This window comes from Oncorhynchus masou, unplaced genomic scaffold (genome assembly GCF_036934945.1).
Source record: "Oncorhynchus masou masou isolate Uvic2021 unplaced genomic scaffold, UVic_Omas_1.1 unplaced_scaffold_728, whole genome shotgun sequence".
In the NCBI taxonomy this organism is placed as follows: Eukaryota; Metazoa; Chordata; class Actinopteri; order Salmoniformes; family Salmonidae; genus Oncorhynchus; species Oncorhynchus masou.
In genome coordinates this window covers 264912-272411 of record NW_027013731.1, presented here as the reverse complement: position 1 = coordinate 272411, position 7500 = coordinate 264912, and the positions used below count along the sequence as shown (strand labels likewise).

Genomic DNA, 7500 nt, shown 5'->3' with positions numbered 1-7500 from the left:
CATGTAATACTACTAATGTAACTCATGTAATACTACTAATGTAACTCATGTAATACTACTAATGTAACTAATGTAACTAATGTAATACTACTAATATAACTAATGTAATACTACTAATATAACTAATGTAATACTACTAATATAACTCATGTAATACTACTAATATAACTAATGTAATACTACTAATATAACTCATGTAATACTACTAATATAACTCATGTAATACTACTAATATAACTCATGTAATACTACTAATGTAATACTACTAATATAACTCATGTAATACTACTAATATAACTAATGTAGAGGTGAGGGGGAACATTCCTGGTGAGGATGTTGTGTCTCCTCTGTCTTCCTGGTGAGGATGTTGTGCCTCCTCTGTCTCCCTGGTGAGGATGTTGTGTCTCCTCTGTCTTCCTGGTGAGGATGTTGTCTCTCCTCTGTCTCCCTGGTGAGGATGTTGTGTCTCCTCTGTCTTCCTGGTGAGGATGTTGTCTCTCCTCTGTCTTCCTGGTGAGGATGTTGTGTCTCCTCTGTCTTCCTGGTGAGGATGTTGTCTCTCCTCTGTCTTCCTGGTGAGGATGTTGTCTCTCCTCTGTCTTCCTGGTGAGGATGTTGTCTCTCCTCTGTCTTCCTGGTGAGGATGTTGTCTCTCCTCTGTCTTCCTGGTGAGGATGTTGTCTCTCCTCTGTCTTCCTGGTGAGGATGTTGTGTCTCCTCTGTCTTCCTGGTGAGGATGTTGTCTCTTCTCTGTCTTCCTGGTGAGGATGTTGTCTTCCTGGTGAGGATGTTGTCTTCCTGGTGAGGATGTTGTGTCTCCTCTGTCTTCCTGGTGAGGATGTTGTGTCTCCTCTGTCTTCCTGGTGAGGATGTTGTGTCTCCTCTGTCTTCCTGGTGAGGATGTTGTCTCCCTGGTGAGGATGTTGTGTCTCTCCTCTGTCTTCCTGGTGAGGATGTTGTCTCCCTGGTGAGGATGTTGTCTCTCCTCTGTCTTCCTGGTGAGGATGTTGTCTCTCCTCTGTCTTCCTGGTGAGGATGTTGTCTTTCCTCTGTCTTCCTGGTGAGGATGTTGTCTCTCCTCTGTCTTCCTGGTGAGGATGTTGTCTCTCCTCTGTCTTCCTGGTGAGGATGTTGTCTCTCCTCTGTCTTCCTGGAGGGGATGTTGTCTCTCCTCTGTCTTCCTGGTGAGGATGTTGTCTCTCCTCTGTCTTCCTGGTGAGGATGTTGTCTCTCCTCTGTCTTCCTGGTGATGATGTTGTCTCTCCTCTGTCTTCCTGGTGAGGATGTTGTCTCCTCTGTCTTCCTGGTGAGGATGTTGTCTCTCCTCTGTCTTCCTGGTGAGGATGTTGTGTCTCCTCTGTCTTCCTGGTGAGGATGTTGTCTCTCCTCTGTCTTCCTGGTGAGGATGTTGTCTCTCCTCTGTCTTCCTGGTCAGGATGTTGTGTCTCTCCTCTGTCTTCCTGGTGCAGATGTTAATTTGTTGTATCTCCTCTTTCGTCCTATCAGAACAAGGGATTTAAGAGCAGAACCCCGGACACCAAGACCACCACCCGCACCCCCAAAAAGTCCCCCAAAACTCGCTCCATGACCCCCAGCCCCTCCAAACCTGGCTCAGCGTCGGGGCGAGGAGTCAGGGTAGGGGACAGCGTGACCCTCCTAGGGAGGGGTTCAGGTTCAGGGGTCAAAAGAGGGCTGGACTTGGGGGGTAGGAGCCAATCATCTTCCTCCTCTGCCACTCTGTCTTTGCCCTCATTCGCGGGTGAAGATTTCAGTCTGCTATGGGTGGATAAGTACCGCCCCCAGAATCTGAAGGCTGTGATTGGTCAGCAGGGAGACCAGAGCCAAGCCAATAAGTTGCTTCGCTGGCTGAAGAACTGGCACACCCACCATGCAGTGGGAGGGGCTAAACCAGCAGGTCTGTCTCTCTCATCTGTCTGTCTCTCTCTCTCTCTGTCTCTCTCTCTGTCTCTGTCTCTCTGTCTCTCTCTCTCTGTCTCTGTCTCTCTCTCTGTCTCTCTCTCTCTCTGTCTCTCCCTCTCTCTGTCTCTCTCTCTCTGTCTCTCTCTCTCTCTCTGTCTCTCTCTCTCTCTCTCTCTCTCTCTGTCTCTCTCTCTTTGTCTCTCTCTCTCTGTGTCTCTGTCTCTCTTTGTCTGTCTCTCTCTTTCTTTGTCTCTCTGTGTCTCTGTCTCTCTGTGTCTCTCTCTCTCTCTTTGTCTCTCTCTCTCTCTGTCTCTCTCTCTGTCTCTGTCTGTGTCTCTGTCTAGTAGTGTTTGTATACTCTCTTAGTAGTAGATAAATAATGTATGTGTTCTCCCTCTCTCCCAGGGAGAGGGTTTGGTAAGTTCACTAGTAGTAAGGATAACGGTTCAAGCTTCAAGGCAGCCCTGTTATCTGGACCTCCTGGCGTGGGCAAGACCACCACCGCTGCCTTGGTCTGTGAGGTCAGTCTGATCTACTCTCTGTCCTCCTCTCGTCTGGTTCAAATCTCACTTTCTATTTGTCTCCTGAACTACTCTCTGTCCTCCTCTCGTCTGGTTCAAATCTCACTTTCTATTTGTCTCCTGAACTACGCTCTGTCCTCCTCTCGTCTGGTTCAAATCTCACTTTCTATTTGTCTCCTGAACTACTCTCTGTCCTCCTCTCCGGTTCAAATCTCACTTTCTGTTTATCTCCTGAACTACTCTCTGTCCTCCTCTCGTCTGGTTCAAATCTCACTTTCTGTTTCTCTTTCTGTGGTGTGTGGTGATGTGTGTGTGTGTGTGTGTGTGTGTGTGTGTGTAGGAGCTGGGCTACAGCTACGTAGAGATGAATGCCAGCTGTACTCGCAGTAAGAACAGTCTGAAACAGGTGATCGCTGAGTCTCTGAACAACACCAGTATCAACAACTTCTACACAGGTACACACACACACACACATCACCACACACACACACACACACACACACACACACACTCACCACACACACACACACACACACACACATCCACCACACACACACACACACACACACACATCACCACACACACACACATCACCACACACACACACATCACCACACACACACACATCACCACACACACACACACACATCACCACACACACACACACACACATCACCACACACACATCATTTTTCTGCAACCAAATTGCACTTTGTGGATGGAATTGAATTATATTTCTTATTTGTTTACTCTCTCCTCCTCTCATCTCTCTCTCCATTTCTCTCCATCTCTCTCCCCTCCCACTCTCTCTCTCCCCTCCCACTCTCTCTCTCCCCTCCCACTCTCTCTCTCTCCCCCCCTCCCACTCTCTCTCTCTCCCCTCCCACTCTCTCTCTCCCCACTCTCTCTCCCCTCCCCACTCTCTCTCCCCCTCCCCACTCTCTCTCCCCTCCCACTCTCTCTCTCTCTCCCCTCCCACTCTCTCTCTCTCCCCTCCCACTCTCTCTCTCTCCCCTCCCCACTCTCTCTCTCTCCCCTCCCCACTCTCTCTCTCTCCCCTCCCCCCCTCTCTCTCTCTCCCCTCCCCACTCTCTCTCTCTCCCCTCCCCACTCTCTCTCTCCCCTCCCCACTCTCTCTCCCCTCCCCTCCCCACTCTCTCCCCTCCCCTCCCCTCCCCACTCTCTCTCTCTCCTCCCCACTCTCTCTCTCTCCCCTCCCCACTCTCTCTCCCCTCCCCTCCCCACTCTCTCCCCCTCCCCTCCCCTCCACACTCTCTCTCCCTCCCCTCTCTCTCCCCCTCCCACTCTCTCTCTCTCTCCCCTCCCACTCTCTCTCTCTCTCCCCTCCCACTCTCTCTCTCCTCTCTCTCTCCCTTTCTCTCTCTCCTCCCCTCTCTCTCTCCCCTCCCCTCTCTCTCTCCCCTCTCTCTCTCCCCTCCCCTCTCTCCCCTTCTCTCTCTCTCTCTCTCTCTCTCCTCCTCTCTCTCCCCCCCCTCTCTCTCTCCCCTCCCCTCTCTCCCCTTCTCTCTCTCTCTCTCTCTCTCTCTCTCCTCTCTCTCTCCCTCCCCCCCCTCTCTCTCCCCTCCCCTCTCTCCTCTCTCTCTCCAGGTTCGTCTCAGACAGTCAGTAGTAAACATGTTCTCATCATGGATGAGATTGATGGCATGGCCGGCAACGAAGACCGCGGAGGGATACAGGTACCCAGATCCCCATCTGTAATGACCTCTGACCCCTGTAGGAGATGATGGGTCTGATTAAACAGTCCAGGATCCCCATCTGTAATGACCTCTGACCCCTGTAGGAGATGATGGGTCTGATTTAAATAGTCCAGGATCCCCATCATCTGTATGTGTAACGACCTCTGACCTCTGACCCCTGTAGGAGATGATAGGTCTGATTAAACAGTCCAGGATCCCCATCATCTGTATATGAAACGACCTCTGACCCCTGTAGGAGATGATAGGTCTGATTAAACAGTCCAGGATCCCCATCATCTGTATGTGTAACGACCTCTGACCTCTGACCCCTGTAGGAGATGATAGGTCTGATTAAACAGTCCAGGATCCCCATCATCTGTATGTGTAACGACCTCTGACCTCTGACCCCTGTAGGAGATGATAGGTCTGATTAAACAGTCCAGGATCCCCATCATCTGTATGTGTAACGACCTCTGACCTCTGACCCCTGTAGGAGATGATAGGTCTGATTAAACAGTCCAGGATCCCCATCATCTGTATGTGTAACGACCTCTGACCTCTGACCCCTGTAGGAGATGATAGGTCTGATTAAACAGTCCAGGATCCCCATCATCTGTATGTGTAACGACCTCTGACCCCTGTAGGAGATGATAGGTCTGATTAAACAGTCCAGGATCCCCATCATCTGTATGTGTAACGACCTCTGACCTCTGACCCCTGTAGGAGATGATAGGTCTGATTAAACAGTCCAGGATCCCCATCATCTGTATGTGTAATGACCGTAACCATCAAAAGATCCGCTCTCTGGCCAACTACTGCTTTGACCTGCGCTTCCAGAGACCACGACTGGAGCAGATCAAGGTACGCGCGCACGCACACACACACACACACACACACACAGACTCAGGAACATACACACACACACACACACACACACACACACAGACTCAGGAACATACACACACACACACACACACACACACACACACAGACTCAGGAACATACACACACACACACACACACACACACACACAGACTCAGGAACATACACACACACACACACACTCAGGAACACACAGAAGCAGAAACACGTCAATATAGATTCAAATGGAACAAAGTTGTTTTCTATTATCTCTCTTTTCATCTTACCTCTCCTCTCTCTCCCACCTCCTCTCTCCCCTGTCCTTCTCCACCCCTCCGTCTCTCCTCCCCTCCATCTCTCTCCTCTCCCTCCTCCCCTCTCCCTCTGCCTCTCTCTCCCCTGTCCCTCTCCTCTCCCTCCATCTCTCGTCTCTCTCTCCCTCCTTCTCCTCCCCTCCATCTCTCTCCCCTCCCCTCCTCTCCTACTCTCTCCTCTCCTCCTCTCTCTCCTCTCTCCCCTGTCCCTCTCTCCCCTCCCCCTCTCTCTCTCCCCTCCCCTCCTCTCTCTCCCCCCCTCTCCTCTCTCCTCCCCTCCTCTCTCTCCCCTCCTCTCTTCCTCTCCCCTCCTCCCTCCTCTCCTCTCCCCCTCTCTCTCCCCTGTCCCTCTCCTCCCCTCCTCTCTCCTCTCGTCTCTCTCAGGGTGCCATGATGTCCATTGCTTTCAAAGAGGGTCTGAAAGTCCCGCCTCCTGCCCTCAACGAGATGATCCTGGCATCCAATCAGGACATCCGACAGGTAAATAAGGGAATGAATACTTCAATAGATGCCGTTAACCGTGACAACCATCAATAACCGTGGCAACTGGTCTCCAGGTCCTCCACAACCTGAGCATGTGGTCGGCTAAGGACAAGGTCATGACCTACGACCGGGTCAAAGAGGACGCCAACAACGCACGCAAGGTCAGAGTCTGTGTCATCCTGTTGTGTGTGTGTGTGTGTGTGTGTGTGTGTGTGTGTCTGAGTGTGTGTGTGTGTCTGAGTGTGTGTGTGTGTCTGAGTGTGTGTGTGTGTGTCTGAGTGTGTGTGTGTGTGTGTCTGAGTGTGTGTGTGTGTGTGTGTGTGTCTGAGTGTGTGTGTGTCTGAGTGTGTGTGTGTCTGAGTGTGTGTGTGTCTGAGTGTGTGTTTAACCATGGTGTGTGTTTAACCATGGTGTGTGTTTAACCATGGTGTGTGTGTGTGTGTATCCATGGTGTGTGTGTGTGTGTGTGTGTGTTTATCCATGGTGTGTGTGTGTGTGTATCCATGGTGTGTGTGTGTGTGTGTGTGTGTATCCATGGCGTGTGTGTGTGTGTGTGTATCCATTGTGTGTGTTTGTGTGTGTGTATCCATTGTGTGTGTGTGTGTGTTTACCATGGTGTGTGTTTACCATGGTGTGTGTGTGTGTGTATCCATGGTGTGTGTGTGTGTGTGTCCATGGTGTGTGTGTGTGTGTGTATCCATGGTGTGTGTGTGTGTGTGTGTGTGTGTGTGTATCCATGGTGTGTGTGTGTGTGTGTGTGTGTATCCATGGTGTGTGTGTGTGTGTGTGTGTGTGTGTATCCATGGTGTGTGTGTGTGTGTGTGTGTGTATCCATGCTGTGTGTGTGTGTGTGTGCAGGACATGAAGTTGGGTCCGTTCGACGTGTGCAGGAAGGTGTTCTCCAAGGGGGAGGAGTCAGGTCACATGACGTTGATTGACAAGTCGGACTTGTTCTTCCACGATTACTCCCTGGCCCCCCTCTTCGTCCAGGAGAACTACATACATGTTAAACCTGCTGCTGCTGGGTGAGGCACACACACACTCAGACACACACTCAGACACACACACACACTCAGACACACACTCAGACACACACTCAGACACACACACACACACACTCCCCATGGTGGAGGTGGGGTGATGTCAACAAAGGGCCCCACGGTGGAGGTGGGGTTATGGTGTTTGTTGATGTCAACAGAGGGCCCCACGGTGGAGGTGGGGTTATGGTGTTTGTTGATGTCAACAGAGGGCCCCACGGTGGAGGTGGGGTTATGGTGTTTGTTGATGTCAACAGAGGGCCCCACGGTGGAGGTGGGGTTATGGTGTTTGTTGATGTCAACAGAGGGCCCCACGGTGGAGGTGGGGTTATGGTGTTTGTTGATGTCAACAGAGGGCCCCACGGTGGAGGTGGGGTTATGGTGTTTGTTGATGTCAACAGAGGGCCCCACGGTGGAGGTGGGGTGATGGTGTTTGTTGATGTCAACAGAGGGCCCCACGGTGGAGGTGGGGTTATGGTATGGGGGCAGGCGTAAGCTACGGACAACAAACCCAATTGCATTTTATCGATGACAAATTGAATGTACAATAAGACCCGAGGTCCATTTTGTTTTTGAAGTCATCTGTGACCAACAGATTGGTATCTGTATTCCCAGCCATGTGAAATCCGTAGATTAGGGCCTCATTCATCTACATTAACTGATCCC

General features: G+C 51.0%; 1 pseudogene; it reads left to right on the top strand.

Moving 5' to 3' along the window:
* Positions 1-7500, top strand: part of LOC135537228 (replication factor C subunit 1-like) — a 51132-nt pseudogene that overhangs the window by 27001 nt on the left and 16631 nt on the right.